At 33.6% G+C, this 25,867-nt stretch overlaps 2 pseudogenes; both read right to left on the bottom strand.

Moving 5' to 3' along the window:
- Positions 1–5,735: 5,735 nt before the first annotated feature.
- LOC100725989 (olfactory receptor 52E4-like) lies at positions 5,736–17,011 on the bottom strand (annotated as a pseudogene).
- A 3,593-nt stretch (positions 17,012–20,604) lies between these two features.
- On the bottom strand, positions 20,605–23,611 carry LOC106026573 (olfactory receptor 52E4-like; annotated as a pseudogene).
- Positions 23,612–25,867: the final 2,256 nt, after the last annotated feature.

Raw genomic sequence — 25,867 nt, 5'->3', positions numbered from 1 at the left:
CAAAGATCACAAAGTTATGGTTTTTCATTAAAAAAAATGTTTGTTGTATGCAAATTCTCTATCTTTATCACCAAAATTGTATGTGCATAACTATAATTTTTTCTAATAATAAGTATCTAAAATTTGAATAATGAAGTCAGGCTGTTATTCAGGTAGTGGCTTTGTCACATAATACCGGAGTAATTTTTGGTAACAAATATTTCTATATCTGGATTTCTTTATAAAATAGTAAAACTAGTAGCTCTCCTATTGTTGATGGATATGAGACATACAATTCTCTAAGGCATTTAGAACAATGTCATCTACATAAAATTTGTCAAATATAGTAATGTAAAAAATTATTAGTAGTAATTTATGTTTATGCAAAAACAGATTGAAGAATCAATATATAACAAATTCTGTGGACAATTTCCTTCTCAACTCTTTGGAGTTCATCATATCCACATTGTGTGATTTCTATTAGAATGTAATTACTTGGAGCAAAAGCTACAGATCTCTTTTATGGAGTTGAGAATTCTAAGAACCTACCTAAGACAGCATAAAGTTTAAAACATAAAACATTGCACTTTAGCACAAGAAGCAAGATTCCTTATCTAGTTCCGCCTAATTTCTCCAATATGCCATACAAGTATTAAGAATATCTCTTCCAAAGTCAACACTTTCCTATTTCTGTGTACATACAATGAAATATTCCCTTGGTTCATCCAGGTTCTCACTCCTAACCTGCACATTTAAATAAAATCTTCATCGTTGTGAAAGTCCACAAAGTATTTTTAATTATTAAGACAGTTTGAAGTACCATTTTAAAAACCTGTAAAGCAAACATACACAGATTTTTTTTAAAAAATTTCTATTTAAAGGAGAGAAAAAAACAAAAGAGTATAAGGGTACAAGTAATACAGAATTTCAAAAGAAGTAAGAAATCAGTCGCTAATAGATTACATATTGTCATCTTAGAAATAATTGTTCAAGTTTCAGGGTTAAAGCATACAAAGTGGACTTTCAAACAGTGAAACTGCAAACAGTTGTGTTCAATGATCCAACAAAAACTTAGTAATATGGTCATTTATCTTAACACACCTAAACACACTTGCAGTTGTATCCTTTAGAGCACTTTTTTTCCCTCTTTTTTTTACAACAACATTTACACATTTTGGGTTTTATTACTGCCATAGTTATTATTATTTTTTGGAAAAGAATAAAACCAAATATGACAAAACCATGCTGTTAGTCAAAACAAAGGATAGAGAAAGTACATGATGTAAAAACATAATACAAGTTAATCAACAATGGTTACCATAATGCCTCTTGCTAACATACACAGATTTAATTTCTATTTCTTCTTGACTATTTCCTTCCCAGTGGCTTCAGTGTTACAGCTTTTTCCATTTCTTCATTATATTTTTCATTGGATATTACTTTAAAAGAAAGTAAGTGATCCTTGAAAAAAAGTGGGTTATTTTATTGTGATATAAGTGCCAATCCTGTGGAAAAGTAGAACAATTAAATATAGACATTGATATAGTAACAGATCAGCAAAATGTGTGAAGTAAAATCTCGAATAAATAAAAGAAAATTCAGAAGTAAGTGAAAATGTAAGTGTGCTGCTGTTAGCAGTAGATAGCACTTTTAGGCACAAATAAATGAGGAAACAGAAAGCCCAAGCAACACTTTAAGTCAATATTCTCCAAACTGAAACAATATACATTTTTCAGGTGCACGTAGAATATTCTCTAGAATAGAAAATATGCTATAACACTAAAAAAAACTTAGAACATTAAAATTATATGAATAATAAACATATTTTCTGGACCACAAGGTAATAAGACAATCAAAATACTGAAGAATTCATAGAATATTAAAAAGAAATAACACAATCTTTGATAACACATTAATCGAATATAATTAAAATATCAGGAAATTATTTGACATTGTGTTGTACTGTCATTTAATAAAAATTGCAACAAACACTAAAATTTATGGGATTCATCTAACGTAGTTTTTCACAAGAGGACTTATCACTCTAAATTTGAGCATAGATCTCATACCAACGACCTAAGCTTCAGTGTTGACATTCACAAAATGATTAACTAAACAAGTAAAAGAAGATCATTTATAAATTGCAGGCTGGTAATTAATAAAATAGAGAATGTAAAAACAAAACAGGGAAATACTTCCAGTGTACTCTAAGTTATAGAAATATTTCAAGAATGAAACAAATGCAGAATTTGAATATGAGTGTATTCTCTAAGGACAGTCACATCTTAGATGAACAATAAGAACAGCTGCTCATCATGATGTACAGTTCCAGAGTATAGTTAATGTGAGTGACAGCTCTTACGGATTGCCTCTGTGCAGCTGCCAATAATGTGAACCTGCAGTGCACATTTTCAAATGTCAGACGTTCCTGTAAGTTTCCCATTTCCTTATTTTACAGTTTTTCATGCTAAATTGTCAACCTATTTTAAACAACTTACTATGGTATCCATTTCATCTTTATATAATGTCCAGTATGGGAGGTGGAAGTTTTAGTTCTCAACACTTTATTTTATTTTTGCAACTTTGATTCCACAAAACAGTACTATCACACACTGACTTAGTGCATTAGCTCTATGTACTTAATTTGATTCCACAAAAGGGTATTGTCACACACTGACTTAGTGTATTAGCCCTATGCATATACCTAAAAACATGGAGACATCCTTCATAAATAAAGAGTTGTCCTTTTCTGCACATCTATGTTGTCAAAGTTAAAATCTGTCAGATGTCAGCTGTTTAGGAAACTGCATATGCAGTAATGACCTATCCCAGTTTTTTATTAATCCTATAAAACTCTACGTTGTCCATCATATAATGTGTGATGATTTCAATTATAAAGCAATATGCATTTAAATGTGTTTATACAATTTCATTTTCTAATCTACTTAATTATGAATGTGGTTCATTTTCTCATAACTGCTATCCTAGTATATGTCAGTAATATACTTCAGTGTTTATGCTTGCAAAAATGTATGTTATTGTTACCTATTTTCTCTGGGAAATGAAGCATGAGATTTTAAAATCATATTTTTTGTTTTTCAAATAAATCTCTACTTAAGTATCATATAGGTCTTTCAAATATAACAATTGTAATTTAAGGATTTTTATGCTTCAGAATTTCAATATTCACAATTACGGTGCTCATTACATAACCCAGAATACAGCCCAAATTCTAACGTAAATAACAGATTATTTATACATTGTGGGTACAACAGACAAAGGGATGATTCACATCCCAGGTTGGATGAAGTTAGAAAGTACACGTGGCTCATAATTTAATAATTATGAAGTATTCACTTCTGAAATTTTCCACTTAAAATACTTTTACCAATATTTTTTTTGGTCTTTTTCATTTTTATCCATACCAGGGATGGAACTCACGACTGCCTGCTTGCAAGGCAGCCGCTTATTCCACTGAGCTAAATCCCCAGCCCCTCTTTTACCAATATTGATGGTAGGTAAATGAAACCATGGAAAACAAAATGACAGATGTTATAGAATAAAAGTGTGGCTTTACAGTTGAATGTCTATTAATGTATTTCTGTACATAATTAGGTTAAAGAGCCAAGAACATGACTGCATCAATTGACATACAAAACATCATATAATTTCCACTAACCTTTCATAAAAAAAAAAAATACTTCGAAGATAGGAATACTCAACTTGGGAAAAAACTGGAGCAAAAGTAAACATGCAGCTGTCATCACATATGAAGGCAGGCAACCCTACACTCTCAAACCAAGACCATGAACAAAACATATGTTCACTCCTACTACTCCTATTCAGTATCATGCTGGAATCATAGCTAGTACAACCATACTAAAAAATTAAAAGATATTAATAATAGAAAAGAAGAAATATCTTTTTATTTGCAGATGACATAATTACCATCACAGAAAATTCCAACAAAACAAGAAGTCTGAAGCAGTAACCAATTATACTCATGATGCAGGATACAAAAATGACATAAAGTTAATCCCTTTTCCTCATACCAAAGGACAATCAAAGTATGCACTAAAACCTTACACTATTTACAATAGCACCGAAACAAATACAGTAATTCTGCTGCAGAGTCCGAGTGGGCATAGAGCCAGGATCCCTGAGGATGGAGGGCAACCCCGCCCTGCCAGGCTCTGCTTCTTGCACCAGCAAGGCGAGCATTGTGTAGTCCATCTAGAGTTTCTGCACAAGGCCTGCCACCATCACGGATTGAATGGATTATTCAAACCATTTATTAAGTTTTTAATAGAGTTACAGGGAAAAATACACTATGGCTGACAAAATTTTCCACACAAATTTGACATATATGAAGAGTCCAAAAGTTGGCAAAAGAACTGCTCTCCAAGATAAGCTGATAAGTGCAATCATAGCCCACTCGGCCAGACAGAGTTCAGAGTACACAGATAGCTTCTAATGGGATATTCTTTCCTTAGGCGAATTTTCTGACATCTCTGTAGATGAAAATTCACTCAAAAAATAAATTATTTTCATGTATCTGATGAAGAAAAGAGTTCTCCACAAGTATCTTTTTTGAAAACCAAGAAATTAAATAGGGAAAGAAGAAGGGGCAAGCCATAAATTGCCATCAAGAACCATGAAGGATAAGCATCTGATGTAGGTGAAGATACAGTTGCAAATTTCTTCTCTGAATCTCAACATAAAAATGAAGAAGTTGATAAAAGAGAACTAAAATAAAACTGAAACCCAGAATTCTTCAAATAAAAAGCACCTTTTCAGAAAATAGCAGCAGTCTTAAAGCAGATGAATGTTTTAGGCTTTCACCTCAGCCAAGGAGCTTGTTAAAAAGAGTAGCCATGTGGAGGAGAAGGAAGAACAAAGGGAAGAGAAGGGAAACTCCTTGCGAGGGCGTGGATTCTGCGGCTCCCTTACCCTCCTTCCATCATCATCTTTACTTGCTATTTGGTTTTACTAGCTATGAATGTTAGTTTTATGAAATAATTTTTTCTCATTTCATTTTTGCTTTTTCTTTGAGTTTCCTTAAGCCAGTCCATGTGGCAAGATGCTATCATAAAATAAACTGGAAATAAATAAACAAGAAATATAGGTCATGTCTCTACAACTTTTCTTAAACTTTACATGTATTGGTTTCAAGTAATATTTTTCTGTGGTAAAAAAGGGGGGTTGCGTGCTGTTTATTTCTCAGCATGACCTTGAATAAAGCATATATCTCTGCAAAATGAAGTGTTCTAATGTCTTCTCCTCATTTTTCACCTGTTAACTCATGGCTGCCCCCTCCTTTCCACACTGTATCATTGCCTAAGTTTCATCAGCAATTTGATGGGCAGTTGAATATTGCATATTTCTGACTGCAAATGAAATAACTGAGCAGTTTAACCCAGTTATTGAAACTGGCTTGTAAAATGTATGCTATTAATTCTCTCCATTATCATTGTGCTGTCAATGATTAACTTATTGAGCTTTTCCATGTCATCCTATTTTAGATACAATCTAATTGTGATATATGTTTTGTGGTTGAAACTGTTCTTGCATTGAATATGTATTGTTTTTTATTTGCATTAATATTCTCAACATTATAAATGTAACACATTTACAAAACCACACACAGGATGCCTTGTCCCCAGGTATAACAATGTTGCAATTTTGGGAGTAAAGATTAAGACACAGTTTGTTCTGTGTTTGTTTGTGTTGGCTTTGCAATCTCTGCAACCCATATTTCATAATTTATCCTTATATACTTTAATTATGCTCTCCCTGATCCGCCTAGTTCTGACCCCATAAATAACAGGGTTGAGAGCAGGTGGGATGACAACGTAAAAGTTTTCAAGAAGAATATGGATGTATTGAGGAACATTTTGGCCAAATCAGTGGGTCATAAAGGAGAAAAATGCTGGCATGTAGAAAGAGAGCATGACACACACATGAGAGCCACAGGTGCTGAGTGCCTTTAACCGGGCATCTCTAGAAGGTAGGCGAAAGACAGTTCAACACAGTTCAAAATAACCGCTCTTTGGTAGCAGCCTGTCTGCCTAAAAGCAGATGAAAGACTAAAGGAATAGATAGACAATCAGACAGATAGATAGATAGATAAATAGATAGATAGATAGATAGACAGACAGATATTCAAAGACAGAATACCAATCATAAAGAAGTATAAACTTGAGTCATTAATAGAAAAATTGATGCAAGTTGAGATCATATAGCTCTATTAAATAAGAAAGTTGATAATTAAGTGTTTTTTTCTTAAGTGAGAATCACAAAATATAAGTAATTTAAACAGAAAAATAAAAAAGAGATAACAGGAAACATGAAGTAGATCTTAAGGTGATTGGAAAAGGGAACCAGGGATGGGAGCAGGAGTGCCTCCTACTCCCTAGAGGGGAGGTAGAATCACAAATGATTAAATCCATTACTTCTTCTAAATGAGCATAGTTATTATGCATCACAATCCTATGCAGTAAAAGTTTAAATATTAAAACACAAGTGACTTGACTCAGAGAGCAGCAACATGTCCCTGTTACTAGATAACAATGAGTAGTACAAATTTCATTTTATGGCATGTTGGAAGAAATAGAACATTTTATGAAAGCAACACAAAAATAGCATTTATAAAAAGCAACAAAAATTATGAATTCTATTTCACAAGATATCTTTATACCAGTGAAGTTTTGTCAAAACCGATATAACATTTGAATTTCTATCATTATTTGTTAAGGTTTGTAACTAACGGTCCCTCAAACCCTATGTAGTGTGGGGACAGGCTTAGAGAGTTTGTGATTGATTCATGGTCCAGTGCTGGGATTATGGATCTGAGTGCTATCCTCACTCTAGGATGGGTGGCCTACATACAGAATAAGAGTTAAAGAGTCTTCTCTGACACCCCTTTTATTCTTGCTGCTTTTTTTTGTCTTCCTATCGCCATGAACTGTTGCCCCTCTGTCATGGCAACTTGCCTGGAACCAGCTGATTATGGAATAAAACCACTTCAAACTGTGAGCTAAATATACCATTCCATACCTAATTATGGGTGTCAGGTATCTTGTTTGACAACGAGAAAAGTAACCATGACACCATCCTTCAGTTAATTATGTTTGCCACTATAATACATTTCTAGCATTAGACAATTAGGTTTGGCAATATTGGAAACCTGGCAATGTGTTTCAGGTGTAATAGTCTTAAATTTGGAAACAAGGGTGCAAATTAGGTGGTTTATCTGAAAAATAATTTAGGAAATACCGTGAGAATTAACACAATATAAGAATCATTAATGTGACACTATTTTCTGAAGTTAAGTTGTGATGGTGGTTACAAAACTCTGTAGGTTTAGCAAATGTGAAGAAAAATGTTTTTAATCTGACTGAGGTAGTTTCTCCCACTCATACTGGACAGTTTAGTAGATTTGATAACTAAATTTTATCATATGTGAACATTTCATTTGATACTGTGAGAAAATATTTGATCAATTTTCAAATGCCACAAATAAGCACTTATTTGTGATCTTAAACACTTCTTGTGATCATATTAAATAGTTTATATGACATTAAATTTCTCTCAATCTTTATGAAGAAAAATAATATCCAATTTTCATTTAATACAACACATGCTTCTGGTTTTGGTGTAAGAATCGAGCTCACAAAAAGGAGTAAGTTTGAAATTTTGGAAGACATAAATGAGGAATTAAAAACATGTGGAACCTATGAATCTTTACGAAGGCATGGACTATCATATAATAAAAGGAATGTTGGCTAATAACTGCATATCAGCATTAGAAAATACAGACTCACAAATGAGAGATTGAAAAATTATGTCACCAAATTATACTTGTTTACCCAATAAATATTGTTTACTACTACTGTCAAACAAAAATTAAATTACGGAACATGAAGTACGAATATATAGGTATGAATATATTGTTTAATAATCTCTAAAATAATTTTATATGCACACTTACCAAGGTCACTTCAGGCCATCAGAGAAGTTTGTAAGTTGAAGATGAGTCTCAAGTAATTTGGATATATTTGAATGAATTCGAGTTACTCTTTCTTTACAAATATTTTCACAACTTCTTGACAAATTTGCTTTGTCCTGACCCCATAAATAATGAGATTTAAACAGGAGGAACAAACACATAAAGACTGGCCAGAAGAATGTGAATATAACGAGGATCATTTCTACCAAACCTATGTGCCATGAAGGAGAAAACTGCTGGGGTGTAAAATGCTAGGATGACACAGACATGTGAAATGCATGCCCTGAGTGCTTTGTCTCCGGTGTCCCTGGAAGGAAGGAGGAAAACAGCTTGGAGGATCCGAACATAAGAGAGTGTAATAAGGATTAAGTCCAACATGACAGCTGTGATGGAGTACAAACTATAGATGATGTTGACCCTTATGCTGGCACAAGCCAGACGAGTGATGTCCATGTGTTCACAGTAGGTGTGAGGGATAATGTAATTTCTACAAAAGGGCAGTCGTTTCAGAAGAGGACAGAAGGGCATCACGAGGAGGACTGATCTGCCCACTACAACAGAGGCCATAATGGCCACCATCTTATTGGTAAGAATACTAGTATATCTCAGGGAGTAAGAGATGGCTACAGAGCAGTCAATTGCCATGGCCACAAGCACTACTGATTCCATACCAGTGTAGGTGTGGATAAAGAACATCTGGATGGGACAACCTTCAAAGCTGATCTCCCTGATGTTGAACCAGAAGATGCCTAACATCTTGGGGATGGTAAAAGTGGAGAGGCCCAGATCAATAAAGACAGAAGAACAAGAAAGTAAAACATGGGCTGATGAAGACTCTGCTCAGTCTTGATCACATGTAAGATTGTGAAATTTCCCACAAGTGGTATCAGATAGACAACAAAGAAAGGGAAGGCATTCCAAATATGGAAAGCTTCTAGAACTGAAACACCCTGAAGAAGGAAGACAAGGGATACAATGCTGAGAACGTGTCATTTTAAGAGGCCACGATTCTGCTGTGAAGTCTTTGATGATACTCTATTGTTTTCTTCAGTATTTCTGAGGAGACATAAGCAAATGTATGATAGAGGGATATCACTATGTCTAATCATATGTCAGTTAAATTCAAGGTACAATAAAAGAAGAAAGTTGGTGAACATTACCTGAGATGCTCAAAGTATTGATTATTTAATTGTGAAAGAAAACTGTGAAAGTTTGAAACCATATTTTCCAGTGATACTGATTCACGGTTGTCTTTAGATCATTTTTTGTTAATATCCTTTAGGTAAATGAAACCTCTTTAGTAACTAGACTCACCTTACCTTGGGTATTGAGTTGAGGAGATATTTAAAGAATACCTCTTGAGTGTTACTCAATTAAAAAGGATTAGGAATGGAAACAGGAAAAATTTGGGGAATTTATGGTCCAAAAATGTGCAATGCTAATGCTGTACTTCTTTCATGTCCCTCCTCCCATGAGTCACTGCTCCTTCTCTGCCCAGCTAACATTGGGTTCATATCTTTCTACTGATGATAATTTTTCATGCTTTGGTTGATGAATCAATTGTCAGTATTTTTTTGACAATAAAAAATTTGCTTTTTCAATACAATCAAACAAAGCAAAACAATTTCAATAGAGGCAGGAAAATGTTTAATAAAATTAAGGATTCAAGTATGATATCTTGAAAATGACTTTAAGTAACAAAGATAAAAATAAAATTTCTAGGTTTGATAAACACAAATGCAGCTAATAGAATATTGAATGGTCAAACACTGATATTTTCCCCCACACAAGGGAGAATGAGGTGGCAATACCAATTAGTATTAACTGTATTTGACATTTTTTGGAAATTTCTAACAAGTTGGTATACCAAGAAAAAAGAAATAAGAGGTCAGATCAGAATAAAAAGTAAAATTTTCTATTTATGAGTAGCATGAACTTTTGCAAATATTGAGAACTAACCACTTAGCATATCATTTGGGTAGCCAAAAGAAACAATATTGACACATATTATTATTAAAAAATTAAAATTCAATGAAACTTAACAACATAATTTATGATATCATAAAATTTAAAGTGCTTAACAGCATGTATTTAGATTATGGAATCTCATAAATTAAAAACTGCTAATATAGGTATACTCATCCAATATATACATGTGTATACATATATACTTACATGCACAAACCATATTTATTTGAAAGACTGAAATATATTAGGATGTTAATTACTCCCAGTTTGATTAATATATTTATAATAATGTCAGCAGATAGCAATAAAGTTGGACATATTTTGAAATAGTCACAAGTGCATCATAAATTCATTAGAAGACTTTAAAAGTAGAGATTAGATACTAAATTATTTCAAATTTGTATAACTGAAGTACAAAATCAAGTTATTTCTACACAATTCTGAAAAGATAGTAAACAGAGCGATAAATATACATAGTTAATTTCATTTTTTCACGTTTAGATATTTAACTTAATGTTTTTTATAATTTGACTTCTGTAGTGACACAAATGATAGGACAGTCAGTGCTAAATGTCAGACAGTGAATCTATGTAAATTTCAAAAATAAACCTAATTTTAACTTAACATTACACACAAAATAATAATGAAACCATGATGTGGATCAAGAGTTTAAAACATTAAACTCAGTATTTTTATAATTTTGGTAACACTGGAAAAAAGTGATCTTTAAGGCATAAGGTTAAATAAACATAAAAATAATTTATTATGTCTTACAAATTTTAAAAATCAGTATTAAGAAGGGAAATTAGAAGATACACATGGGAGAAAATAGTCAAAATCACTATTTATAAAAATAGAATTCGCATCACAAATACCTGTGTATATATACATATATGTATACTTATAACCAAAATATAAGACAACCATACAAATAGGGAAATAATAAGAGTCCTAAAAGAGTCTTCGCTGGGTAAATGAAATATATAAATTATGTTAAAATTTGTAAAATCATCAAGTATAAGTAAGGTACATTACACAATTCATGACATAGCATTACACAGACACTACAGTGACTAAAATTAAAAAGCCTATAGTCCCAAACTTTGGCAAGGTTATTAAGCACAGAATCCTGTTCCAAACAATGTGAAATAAAAATATTGACATTTTGGCCAAATTTAATGTTTTTTTTTTACATTTATTAATACACCAAGCCAATCCTTGGGTCAATTGAATGCTAGTGGCTTGCTCAAGGGAAAGAAAAACTCAGGCCCACCAAAAGATTTATGCAGCTATGTTCGTAACAGGTTTATTCATAATTACTTCAAAGAAGCAACTGCACAGCCATCAGTAAGTGAACATATTTTAAATTCAGAATGTTTATGTAACATATATTTATTCATTAAAAGAGATGTCTTAATTGGTTAAAATATAAATACACAAATGAATCCCAAATCATTGTTCTAAGTTAATGATTGCTACTACTTAACAAAACATAGTTACTACATAATTATATTTATATTAAGTTCTAGAGGATAAAACATAATTATGAATTCAACGTGCCAGGTGAATGGCTGCCACAGATTAATTCAAGGTTTGCTAGGTAGGAACATAAGCGAGTGTGGTAAGGTAGAGGAAAGATTCCATGTCGGCATAGTGTTGTAGAATATATAGGTGCACATTTCTCAACTGTGTAAAGATCAGATTTATACTTTAAATACATGGAAATTTTCCCTTAAAAGCAAATTGAAACATGGGAAAAGGCAAGAAAGTTTGTAGTTGTTGACACTGTATGATGACAGTTCATGATATTCCATTTAATTTGTGTGTTTCAAATGCTCCATGATAAAAGGGTATAAAGCACAAATTAAACCAAAAGAAGTGAAATTACATAATATAAAATATAATTTCATAAACTACTCAATTTTAGAGCTTTTTATACAGAATATTTTATTTGAATAGAATACACATATTTTATTCAATTGAAAAAATAAGATTGAATTTCAAACTTTTATACTTGTGTTAAAAGCACAGAAAGCAAGGAACTCTAGTTAACAATAAATATATGTTTGATAAAAATACAGTAAATATTTAAATTAAAATTAAGTTATGATACAGGACATATTTCCATTAATTCTCTTCAAAATATTCCTCTTCACGTGGAACATATTAATGCTACTGTTATTGCAACTTTCTGAAGCAGTTCTGACATCTTTCCTGAGTGTCTTTGTTTATGTTCTCCTGGTTGCCTAGCAGTCCTAAAGTAAGTAAAAAATCCTAGCTCTTCATGGCCATTTTGACTTTGGAGAAGAGCCGGGAGTTAAACAGGGTCATCCAGAGAATAAGGTGTGTGAGAACACGCCACCTTTCATAAGACTGTTTTCCATTGAGTAGCGCTTGGAAGCAGCAGTGTTCACCACATTTGGCTCATATTCCATAAAGAGACTCATTCAGTGGCTTCAAAAACTGCTTCAGAAAGTTATCAGAGTGATGAGGTAAGTGTCCAAACGGTGAGGGAAGATATTTGGAGATTTAATAACATTGTGTCTTTTACTCTACTACATTTTTGCAATTTTTAATATTCCTGTATTTTGAATACATCTCATTCTACAGTGAATTAAATAAAATACATTTTTACCTTTACTCTTGATATTTTCCTTCTTATTTGTATCTCTGAACATTGTTTTACCCTACATCTATGATACTTCCATCACCAGGAAGCAACTACCGGTATTGATATTTCTATTCTGGTGAGGGTAATACTGAGCTTACACATATCTGGCATCTTTAGACATCAAAAACTGTTAGATCTATGCTTCAAAGCCAACACCTATAGTGCATAATTATATTCATTCTTGTTCAGCCTAAATAGATTCAGAAGTACAGGATCTCAGCTTAGCAATCCTGGGAGTTCTCTCCATGGGTAGATGAGGAACTAACCAATGAACTTGCCTCCATTTCCAGTATCATTTCACTGGCTTTTTCAGTAGTTTTAGAACTTTGAACTTGTGTGAAGCCTTCATGATTAATATAGTTTCAAACACACTGCAGTAGCATACTACCATGATTAACGCAATGCTCTTAGCAGTATGTGCAGTATTTGCTAAATGATATCCACTCACTGAAAAATAGATGTACCTTTCCTTTGTTAAATTGCATCTTTTTTCTAATATTATTGATTAGAAATTAGCCCACTTAAAGTTTAGGGCATTTAGAACCAGGAAATCCTGAATTCATGTCTTCATGATTCCCCTAAAATGACCTTAGATAAACGGTTCCCTGAGCTTTATTTTATTTTTCTGTAGAGGTTAAGATAGTAATAAAATCAAACTCACATGGATCTATCAAATCCAAAGAATGTGCTGCTATTATGAGGTGTCTAGTAAAATGTGTTGACAATACTGTCCCCTTGAATAATTTCTCATTTTTTTTTCTTGGCTTCTCTTTGTATTATACTTTTTGAAAAAACCCAATGTGTTATTAATATATAGAAAATATATATATTTTACTCTAGAAGCAAACACATGGACTGGCTACAATCCAATCAGTCTGAGGCTAATGGAACACTGTATCTCAAATTTTAGTCACTAAAATTAAAACAAAACAAACAAACAAAAAAAAAAACCCAATGTGTTATTAGTCTATAGAAAATATATATTTTACTCTAGAAGCAAACACATGGACTGGCTACAATCCATTCAGTCTGAGGCTAATAGAACACTGTATCTTAAATTTTAGTCACTCAAATTAAAACAAAACAAAACAAAAATCGCTCTGATTATTGAAAGCAGACCAATACATAAGTATGACAAATACCGCTATCCCTACTCACCAGCCTAGACAGCAAGGGGCATTCTTAGGCCTCTAAGCTTACAGTTAGCAGCTCTTTTCAATAACTCATTAAGGAGTCTGGAAGAACATGGCAGATAGATAGCAGCAGCCTCGGAGGCTCTCTGAGAAACCGCACTTGAAATCTAGGAATGGTGCCAGGCAGGAATCCCAGGCAAGGGGGGATATTCTTTGCTGACCCAGGAACAAACTAAATTAAGAGAAGCAAGCTGGAAATGCAATCCCAGTGATATAGCAGGCACAGATAAGGTCTCAACACAGAAGCCAGCCCCACGCCACTGGAAACTGCGACTTGAATTACCTGCAGCCGCTGTTGCATCTGGTCGGCACAGTGGGGAGAGAGGTGAGAAATCTTGGAGAGTGGGAAGCATTAAAAGGAGTTGGGAGCAGGACTGGTCAGGTGCCCTGCATCAACCCACAGTGAGTGAGCGGATCGGGACCCTTCCATAGAGAAGAAGGCTTCAGCGGAGGACATACTTGGACTGGGAACGATATGCTGCAGTCTCAAGCGGGATTTGTGGGGAGTTCCTGGCCTGCGAGATGCCACTGGCTGAGACCCAACAGGCTAGCCCAGCTCAGGTCCCAGCACCTGGAGGTGCACCCTAGCGGTGAAGCCTTTGGTAGGTTGACCTGGCTGGGTGGGCTAGGCATAGACTGCCCAGGTCTCCCTGGTGCCACTGTGGTGGGGGGAACACCTAGCAGGTGCAATTCAAACAGACTGTGGCCGACAGGGAAGGAAGTTGGGCCTCTTATACATGCTTAAATATAAGGAACAAAGAATATGGGAAGAGGGAGCAACAAGAAAGGGTCCTCGGCCCCCAGTCCTGAGAAACATGCAATAGCAGAAACGGCACCAGTAGACATAAAGCACTATCTCCAGAGCCTCATAGACAAGTTCAGGAATGAAGTTATTAATGACCTGAAGCTAGACACAAGCAGAATAGTTAGAGAAATGCTAAGCATCACCCAAGAAAAAGCAGGTGGTGGAATGCAAGAACAGAAAAAAAGGGGAGAATTGTTTGATGGAGAAGATAGAGAAAACATAGAATATATAAAGCAGGTTCAAAGAGATTACCAGGAAATTAAAAACTCTATTGAAAACTGGCATAACAGCTTGAAGGAAACTAAGGACAGATTATCTGAACTGGAAGGCAGATTTGTAATATGGGAGCATAAAATGAAAAACTTCTAAAAATAACAAAAAAAGCAGCAACAGTACAAAAACTAGAAGATGATAAGAGGATCTATAACTTAAGAATTAAGAACATAAGAGAAGAAGTGGGGACACAAAAAAATGGACTACAAAAGCTATTCACAGAAATTATCAAAAAGAATTTCCCTAATTTGGCAAATGGTAAAGATATTCAGATGTATGAGGCATACAGGACCCTAGCCACCTACAACCCAAACATACTACACGCAGGCATATAATAATCAAAATTCCACAAATCCAATATAAAAACAGAATATTAAAAGGTGTCAGAGACAAGAAACAGATCACTTACAAGGGGACACCCATCAGAATTACAGCAGACTTCTCGGCACAAACCATCAAATCACGAAGAGTGTGGGGGGAAATAATTCAAGCTTTGAAAGATAACAACCTCCAGCCAAGATTGATATATCCTGCACAACTGTCCCTAGAAATTGATGGAAAAACAAGGTGCTTCCAGGATAAGGAGGAACTAAGGGAATTTGCAACTAGCAACTCAACCCTATAGAGAATACTGCAGGATATTCTAAAAAAGGAAAATATCAAGACTTCAGAAACAGTGGCAGACAGGCCACAATGAATGGAGCAGAAAGCAAAATGAAGAAGACAAATTGACAACAAACAACAGAAAAAGAGCTCACCAGAAATGAGGAAGAAAAGATTGGATGGAAGGAATAGCTATTTTGGAGAAAACATGACATCATAATAGCTAGTGATGATTTAATATCATCTTACTTTGAAGTCCCATCAATCTTTTATTCTTCTGTCTCCATTGGTCTTAACAGGTTGTATCTTATTGGATTTTATTATATATGATAATATGAGCAAAAACTTTTATAGACAAGGAGATTACACAGAAACCATTGTTCATTTTCTGTTAATTGATTCTAAATACCTTGTAATACTGTCATTCCCTTGAACAGTTTTACATTGTTTTGATATGTTTGATGCTACAGTATATGAAGTTATACTCAAAGATTTCAAGGAAAGAGACACTATGGTAACTACTTTTATGTCGGGATTATCTTGGGGTGAGACACTATTTTGCTTAAATGGTTATTTTTTGACCTGCGCTGTTCTGTGTTATGCCCTCTTTTATCTCAATCCCCCTTTTTAAAATTATTTACTGTTTTTCTTTTTTTAATTAAGGGAAAATAAATAAAAAATAACAGATACATTATAGTAACCTACTTTGATTTCCTATTAACTTGATTTGAAATCCTGTATTGCCCTCACCATCTTGTTTTGACTGATTTTCCTCTATTCTGCTTTGCTTGATAATACCAGTTGGAAAGTATAGGCATAACTGTGAAGACAATAAGAATCATTATGACTCCCATTTTGGTTGACTATTATTTTCTTTTAAAACCTATAATGTCTCCAATGCTTTGGTTTTATTCTTTACTTAGTTCATTTTATTATAACTGCCAATTCTTCTTAAAATAGTAGGAGGCGGTATGGTAACCATTGCTGATCACCTTACACTTTGTTTTTACATTATCTAGTATGTCCATCCTTCTGATTTGACTGACTCTGTTCTGATGTGTTGCATTTGGTTTTACTCTCTTCAAAAAAAGTAATAAGAACTGTGGGAGTAATAAACCCAAAATGTGTAATTGTCATTGTACAAAAGAAAAGAAAAGAAAGGGCTCTAAAGGTTATAACTGCATATATGTTTAAGTGTATAAAATAGATAACCATATTACTGAGTGTTTTTTGGATCATTGAACAAAACTGTTTGCACTCTCACTGTTTGAAAGTCCACTTTATATGCTTCAATTTTGTAACTTGAAAAACCTATTTCTAAGATGAGAATATGTAATCTATTAACTAGTGATTTCTTACTGTTTATTTTTTTTAAATTTTGTATTACTTGTACCCTTTTTCTGTTTTTTTTCCTTTCTCTCCTTTAAAAAAAAAAAAAAAAAGAAAAGAAAAAGAAAAAGAACTCACCAAGGACGACAAATGGTTCTCAAAAGAGGGTTATTCATGCCCATATCTGTAAGGACGCTGCCAACTCAGTGGCGACTTGGGTGCTCCCTCCTGTGATGGTAGCTGAAACACAGGGAGCCTAGCATTTTCACCTAAGTTGTGTCTTTAAGAATACCTGATGAGGCTTCCGGAAAGTTTTCTCTAGGTTGGCTGCTCTGATTTGCCCCACCTCTCTGAGTCTTTATGGCAAAAAAAAAAAAAAAAAAAAAAAAAAAAAAAAAAAAAAAATCAAAGTTATGAAATATGACCTGGGCTTCCTTTCACTGAGCAGTGTCCTACCTTGTCTTGCAGTGTCAGGCTGGCCTGCCTGCTGAACATCCATGCATATGTGCGTCTCCTAAAAAATTCCTTTATGAAGAGGAGGCAGCTCCCCAGAGAAGGGTATCCCAGGTTCCTCTGCTCAGGGACTGAGATTCACTGAGTATTTAAGTAACACATTTGAAGCCTGCTGGTTGAAACCTACATCTAGTCTTCCTGAAACCCTTGAATATTTTATCTCATGAGTACACAAATTGTTTATGGGATTCATCTTTATTATCAGATTTTATACCATTTTATTATTTAAACAGAAACCTCCTTTATAAGATGAGGGAGTCAAGGGGCTAGAAGAAGTCAAATGTTAGTGCATTTAAGGTGCAAGAGAGTTTTCCTGATGTTAGACAAGTTCCCTGGTAACACATATACAGTGACCTCTGTTGTTTGAAATGATCTATTATGCACACATTCTCTATGTTACAGTAGACCCTCTATCATGGATCAGGTATTTGAAGTACTTGCTTTTTCATTTATTTTCTCTATAGAGTAGGAAAGAGCCTAGTCAAAAAAAAATGTGCATTGGACACATACACACACACGCATACACACACACACACACACACACACACACACAGAGAGAGAGAGAGAGAGAGAGAGAGAGAGAGAGATACAGACAGACAGAGAGGCAGACAAAGACAGAGAAACAGAGCAAAACAGAGACAGAAAGGTGATTTTTCTCTCATTCATATTGTTATTATTTCTCTTTAATTTTCACATTTGTTGTAAGTCATTAAACATTTTGTTTCACAGTTGGAATGAAATTTGTCCTCACTAAATATCTGCAGTAGAAGAGGTTAGCAGAAATTGTGTTAGGGATGAAAACTTTCATTACAATGAAAACAAATGTGTTTTAAGCCTCTGGCAACATCCCATCATCATGAAAACCAGACTGAAATTGTATCTTATTTCATACAGAATGGCTGTAGTCAGGAATTCAGACAATGAGGAAATGTTTGTGAGGCTGAGGGGTAGGAGAAAACACTTCTATATTGTTGATGTGAGTGTAAACTTGTACCACCACTTGGAAATCTATATAGAAAAAGCTATAAAATAGAAATTTCATTTGACCAGGTTGCATCTCTGCTGGGTGTCTCTCCAACGAATTAGTTAACATATCACACCGACACTTACATGCTCCTCTTTATAGCTGTGAATTCAAAATAACTACTATATGGAAGCAAATTATTCTGCCTGTCAGCAGACAGATGAATAAAGAAATTGATAGCAAGACAGATAGAGATAGATACTGAGAGAGTAACTAGTAAGACATAAAGAAGTATAATTGAGTCATTTTTAAGAAAGTGGAATCAATTTGAGACTGCATTGCTAAACTATGTAAATCAGAAAGTTAAAAATTAAGTGTTTTTTTCTTATGTGAGAAACACAATATACAAATAATTCAAATAGCAAAATACAAGAGAAACAGCAAAATACAAGAGAAATAACAGGAAATATGAGATAGACCTTGCGATTAGAAGGGAATTTATGGATGGTAGTAAGGGGGCCTAGACGGGGAAGGGGAAGAATAAATGATTAAGATGTTGTATGTAAATCCATGAATTCATCAACATGACCATAATTATTATGTATCACAGTCATATTCCAATAAAATTTTAAATATGAAAATCTAGATGACTTAACTCGGAAAACAGCAGCATGGTCCTGTTACAAGTTATCAATGAGTAGTACATTTTTTCATGTTATAGAATGCGGCAAGAAACAGAAAATTATATGAATGCAAGATTTAAAAAATGGTATTTATAAAGAGCATGAAAAAATTTAAAAACTGTATTTTAGAAGATTTTTTAACAGAGAAGCTCTTTCACAACAATTCATAACATTTGAATATATATATATATATATATATATATATATATATATATATATATCTCATAGTTTGAACCTCAATGTACCCAAACGTCTCATGCAGTCATGGGGCGCAAGCTTCTAAACTTTGTGATTGATTCTTGGTCCAATTAGGCTGGGATTATGGGTCTGATTGCTACACTCACCCTAGGATTGGTGGACTATACACAATGCAAAACTCAAAAAGAGTCTTCTCTGACTCCCTCCCTTTTGTCTCTTGCTGCTTTTCATGTCTTCCTACTATTATGAATTGTTTCCCTGTGGCACGGCAGCCTGTCTTGGAGCCAGCCAATTATGGACTGAAACCACTACAGGCCGTGAGCTAAATAAACTTTTCCTTTCCTAATTTTGGGTGTCAAATATTTTGTCTAAGCAATCAGAGAAAAGTAACCATCCTTCAGTTAATTATGTATGCCACTATGATAGGTTTCCAGTATTAGACAAATATTTAAAGAGTATTGGAAACTTTGCAATATGTTTCAGGTATAATACTCTTGAATCTGGATACAAGAATATGGTGGATATGGTGGCTCATCAAAAAGAAAATCTCAGGGAATTGGTAATGAGAAATTGAAAAATTGGTAATGAAAGATAGAAGAAAGACAATGAAAGATTCATTAATGTGACACTGTATTCTGAAATTAATTTTTATGATGGTTACAAAATTCTGTAAGTACAGCAAGTGTGAAGAAAAATGTTTTTAACCTGGCTTAGGTAGTTGCCCCCTCTCTTCCTCAAAATTTTAGTAGATTTGATAACTAATTTTATCATATGTGAAAATCTGATTCTGATAGTGTGAGAAAATATTTGATTGATTTTCAAATGCCATAACTAACCATATATTTGTGTCCTCAACACTTCTACTGATCATATTATCTAACTAATGTATTCAATTTTCATAGGCTCTCTCAATCTTTTAAAGAAATTAAATATCTAACTTTCTTTTCATACTATATCTGCCTCTGGGTCTGGTGCCAGTGTAGATCTGGCAGCAAGGAAAGAGTTTGAAAGTTTGAAAGACAAAAACGAGGAAGGAATAGCATGTGGTACCTACAAAACTTTATGAAAGGATGGATTATCACATAATAGAAGTGATGTTGGCTAACAGATAGTTGAATATCAGAATTAGAAAATACTATCTCACAGTTCAAAGCTGGAAGAATTATATGTCACAAAAATTTTCCTATATATGCAACAAATAGAAAAATTTACTACTGCTATCTAGAAATCATTGTCAAAATAAAAATTACATTAAGAAATTCTGGGTATGAATTTATAGATATAAACATACATTTTAAAAACGTATAAAGTAATGTTTGTGTGGTCCCTTACCAAGATCATTTCAAGTCACCAAAAATGAGTATAAATTGAAGCATAGCCATAAACAACTTGTATATTTTTTAATAAATTTGAGTTACTATTTCTTTACAAATATTTTCACAATTCCTCCATGAATTTGTTTTGTCCTGACCCCATAAATAACTGGATTTTAAAAAAGAGGGATAACCACATACTGATTGTCCAGAAGGATATGAATGTGACCAGGAACATTTCTAGCAAACCTGTGTGTCATGAAAGAGAAAAGCGAAGGTGTGTAAAATGCTAGGGTGACACAGACATGTGAAATGCATGTGCTGAGTGCTTTGCTTCTGGCGTCCCTGGAAGGGAGGCAGAAAGCAGCTTGGAGGATCTGAACATAAGAGAGTGCAATAAGCATTAAGTCAGACATGATTGCTACAATGGCGAATAAACCATACATGGTGTTGACCATTATGCTGGCACAGGCCAGACGAGCGATACCCATGTGTTAACAGTAGGTGTGAGGGATAAGGTAGTGTCCACAAAAGAGCAGTTATTTCCAAAGAGGACAGAAGGACATCACCAAGAGGGCTGTTCTGCCCACTATAACAGAGGTCATCACGGCCACCATCTTATTGGTAAGAATACTGGTATATCTCAGTGGGTAACAGATGGTCACAAAGCAATCAATTGCCATGGACAAGAGCACATCTGATTCCATACCAGTGTAGGTGTGGATAAAGAACATTTGGATGAGGCAGCCTTCAAAGCTGATCTCCCTGAGGTTGAACCCGAATATGTCTAGCATCTTGCGGATGGTAGAAGTGGAGAGGTCCAGAACAATAAAAGAGAGAAGAGCAAGAAAGTAAAACATGGGCTGATGGTCTCTGCTCAGTCTTGATCACATGTAAGATTGTGAAATTCCCCACAAGTGCTACCAGATAGACAATAAAGAAAGGGAGCGCAATCCAGATATGGAAAGCTTCTAGACCTTCTAGATCTTCTAGACCTTATGTCTTATAAGTTTAAAAATTATTATTAAGAAGGGAAATTTAAAAATAAATAATAAATGTCGAGGAAAGTATTATATTTTGCCAAAATATTGGTTTTTATTTCACATGTTTGGAATAGAATGCTGTGCTTAATAGCCTTGTCAAAATTTGGCACTATAGGCTTTATATTTTAGTCATTGCAGGTAATGGGTAGTGGTATGTCACTCAATGTTTAATATAACTTACTTATACCTAATAATGCTACAAATTTTAACATAATTTATATAACTCATTTTCCCAGTATCATTTAATCCTTTTTCTTTTACTCTGTTTCTATTCTTGTCTTATATTTTAGTTATAAGTATATATATATGTATATATATATATACATATATATACATATATATATATATGCATATATATATGTATACACACATTCTTGATTAAAAATCTATTTTTATAAAAAGTGATTTTTAAAAATTTTCCCATATCATACATGAATTGAATGCCAGTGGCTTACTCAAGAGAAAGGAAAACAAGAATCCACCTAAAGATTTGGACACTATATTGATAAGTGATTTACTCATAATTACTCCAATATAGTGAACACACCAATAGTCATTAATAAGTGAACAGACTTTCAAATTCAGAATCTTTATGTAATATATTTTTATTCATTAAAAATGTTAATTAAAATATAATACACAAATGAAACTAAAATGATTCATATGAGTTAATGATTGCTACTAGTTAATAAAATAGTAACTCTTATTCTATTTATATTAAGTTCAAGAACATAAAATGTAATCATGAATTCAACATGACACGTGGATGGCTGCCAGAGATTAATTCAGATTTTTCCTAGGAAGGAACATAAGTGAGTGTGGTAAGGTTGAGAAAAGATTCGATATTGTTATAGTGGTGTAGAATGTATCGCTGTACACACTTCCCAACTGTGTAATGATCAGATTTATACATTAAACATATATAAATTTTAATATTAAAATTCAAATTGAAACATGGGAAAAGTCAAGAAAGTTTTTGTTTGTTCAAACTGGAGGATGATAGTTCATGATATTTCATTTACTTTGTGTGTTTCAAATGCTCCATTATAAAATGGTTCAAGTATAAGCCAGGTGTGGCGGTTCATGGCTGTAATCCTAGCACTCAGGAGGCAAAGGCAGAAGGATCACTGTGAGTTTGAGAAAAGCCTGGGCTACAAAGTGAGCTCAAGGCCAGCGTGAACTGCATAGGGAGTCCCTGTCTCAAAAAGATAAAACAAAACAAAAAAATGGTTAAAGTATAAATTTAACCTAAAGAAGTGTAATTACATCATGCAAAATAAAATGCAGTTTAATAAAATATTTAAATTTAGAGCTTATTTTATACAGACTACTTTATTTGATAGGATATGGATATTTCATTCAATTGAAATAATTTTAATATTAAATTTCAAAGTTTTATAGGTGCATTAAAAGCACATGAAACAGGAAATTCTCGTTAACACTGAATAGTGTGTTTGATTTAAAAAACAGGAAATATTTAAATTTTTAAAAAGTTACCTTAAAGGACATATTTCCATTAATCCTCCTCAAAATATTCCCCTTCACTTGAAACACATTGCTTCTACTGTTCTTGCCACTTTCTGAAGTAGTTCTGGCCCCTTTGCTGGGCGTCTGTTTATGCTCTCCTGACTGCCTAGAGGTCCTAAATTAATTTACAAGTTTTTAATCTGCATGGTCATTTTTACTTTGGAGAAGAGCCAGAAGTTAACAGTCTGAGATTTGTAGAATAATGTGGGTGAGAACACACCACAATGTTTAATTAGATTGTTTTTCTTTGAGTAGTACTTTGAAGCAGCCAGTACTCACCCTATTTGTCTCAAAATTCATAACAAGATTTATTAGGCATCAAAAACTGATTCAGAAAGTCATGAGAGTAATCAGGTAAGTATACAAGAAGTGAGGAAAATATTTAGGGGGGATTTAATAACACTGTGCCTTTTATTCTAATACTTTTTATAATTTTTAATATTCTTCATATTTTGATCACATCTCATTGTATAGTCATTTATATAAAATAAATTTTTGCCTTTGCTCTTGATATTTTCCTTTTATTTGTACCTCTGAACATTGTTTTACCCTACAGTTATGATTCTTCCATCACCAGGAAACAATTCCATTATGGTGACTGTAATTTTGAGCTTACATATATTTTGCATCTTTAGCCATCATAAACTTTTAGATCTATGGTTCAAAGCAAACACCAACAATATATAATTATATTCATTCTTATTCAGCCTCAACAGATTCAGAAACAGAGCATCTCAGCAAAGCAATCCTGTGATTACTCTCCACTGGTAGATGTGGAACTGATTAATGAACTAGTCTCCATTCCCTGTATAATTTCACTGTCTTTTTCAATAGTTTAAAAGCTTGAACTTATGTGAAAGCTGCATGAATAATGTGGTTTAAAATACATTATATTAGCATATTGCTATGATAAAAGCTATGTTCTTAACAGTATGTATTTGTCAAATGATATCTGCTCGATTTGCAAAATAAATTGACTCTCCCTTTGTCAAAGTCAATCTTTAATTCTGTGATTGACTGAAATTAGTTCACTTGAGGTTTAATGATTTTAGAACCTGGAATCCTGAGTTTATGTCTCCATGGTCCCACTTACTAATGATCTTAGACAAATGGTTCCCTGAGCTTTATTTATCTGTACAGGTTGAGATAGTAATAAAATCAAACTTGCATGGATCTATCAAATAGAAATGTGTGGTGCATATACGAGGTGCCTAGTAAAATGAGTTGATGAAACTGTCACCTTAAATGATTTCTCATTACAATTATCCATAGGTAGCTTATTGTGCTTTGTAAAAACTCAACATTTTATTAATAGTATAGTATAGTATAATTAGTATAGTATAGTATAATAGTATAGTATAGTATAATTAGTATATATATATATATATTATATATATATATTATATATATAATATATATATATAAAACTCCAGAAAGGAACACATGAACTAGATACAATCCACTGAATATGTGGTGAATAGAACTTTACCTCAAATTTTATTCACTCAAATTAGAAACAAAACAAAAATCTCTCTGATTCTTGATTGCAGATCAATACACAGGTACTACAAATACTGGTGTCCCTACTCACCAGCCCAGACAGCAAGGAGCGTTTCTAGGCCTCCCAGAACACAAGAGTCAGCAGCTCTTTCCAAGAATTCACTAAGAACTGTACATGGTTCTCAAAGGATGGTTATTCATGCCCATATCTGCAGACACGCTGCCAACTCAGTGGAGACTTGGGTGCTCCCTCTCTATGATGGTAAGTGAATCACGGGGTGCATAGCATTTTCATCTAGGGTATGTCTTGAAGATTGCCTGATGTGACTTCTGGAAAGTCTCCTCCATGTTGGCTGCTCTGATTTGCTCCACCTCTCTGAACCTTTATAGGAAAAAAAATAAACCCCAAAATATGAAATGTGGCCTGGGCTTCCTACGGTGGGCAGTATCCTACCTCATCTTGCAGTGTCAGGCTTGCCTACCTGCTGAACATCCCTGCATATGTGCCTCTCCAAGAAAACTCCTCTATGAAGAAGGAGGAAGCTCCCCAGAGGTGTCCCAGGTCCCTCTGTTCAGGGACTGGTTTCAGTCACACGTTTCAAGCCTGTTGGTTGAAACCTACATTTGACAAACCAGGAACCCTTGAGTATTTTATCTCATGAATATATAAATTCTTTATCGGATTCATTTTCATTTCCAGTTTTTGCATCCATCAACTTTCCATAATGTTCTTAATTGCGGTACCTTCAAATGTGGAATATACTTTGTTTTTTCAAATATATGTTTATTCACATTTCTTTCATTTTTCTGACCAAATTGCTATATTCACTAGCTTATATAATATGGTTTTGAAGTATATAATATGAGAGCAACCAAAGTTTTCATAATATTTGACTATTTCATAGTTTTTTTTTTCTAAATTAAATCTTAACTGGTAAGTTAAGGGACTGAACTGAAACTAAATTACTAACATTTTGAGTAACACATTTAAGGGATATGACCGTGTATCCTGACTTATTATGAAGTATGAAGCCCATGAAAGTCAAACATAGTTACTAAAACATACGTGGTCAAGATATATCAAATACAATTTTGGTAGTAATAATACTATTTATTCTGTTATCATATGCTTGTTAAATGACATTATGAGATGCTTCTTATTTTTACCCTCTTTAAGTGGCCAATTTTCTTACTGATCGTACATGTATACCTATTATATATAAAGCAAAGTTTCTTCCTATAATTTTTCCATAGATATTAAATATTTTCAAATTATATATTTTATTTACTCCTGGAG

Source organism: Cavia porcellus, unplaced genomic scaffold, assembly GCF_034190915.1.
Source record: "Cavia porcellus strain 051 isolate PalLab524CR breed Dunkin Hartley unplaced genomic scaffold, mCavPor4.1 scaffold_9, whole genome shotgun sequence".
Classification (NCBI taxonomy): domain Eukaryota; kingdom Metazoa; phylum Chordata; class Mammalia; order Rodentia; family Caviidae; genus Cavia; species Cavia porcellus.
The sequence above is the reverse complement of the archived record's forward strand: the minus strand, read 5'-3'. Positions and strand labels throughout refer to the sequence as shown.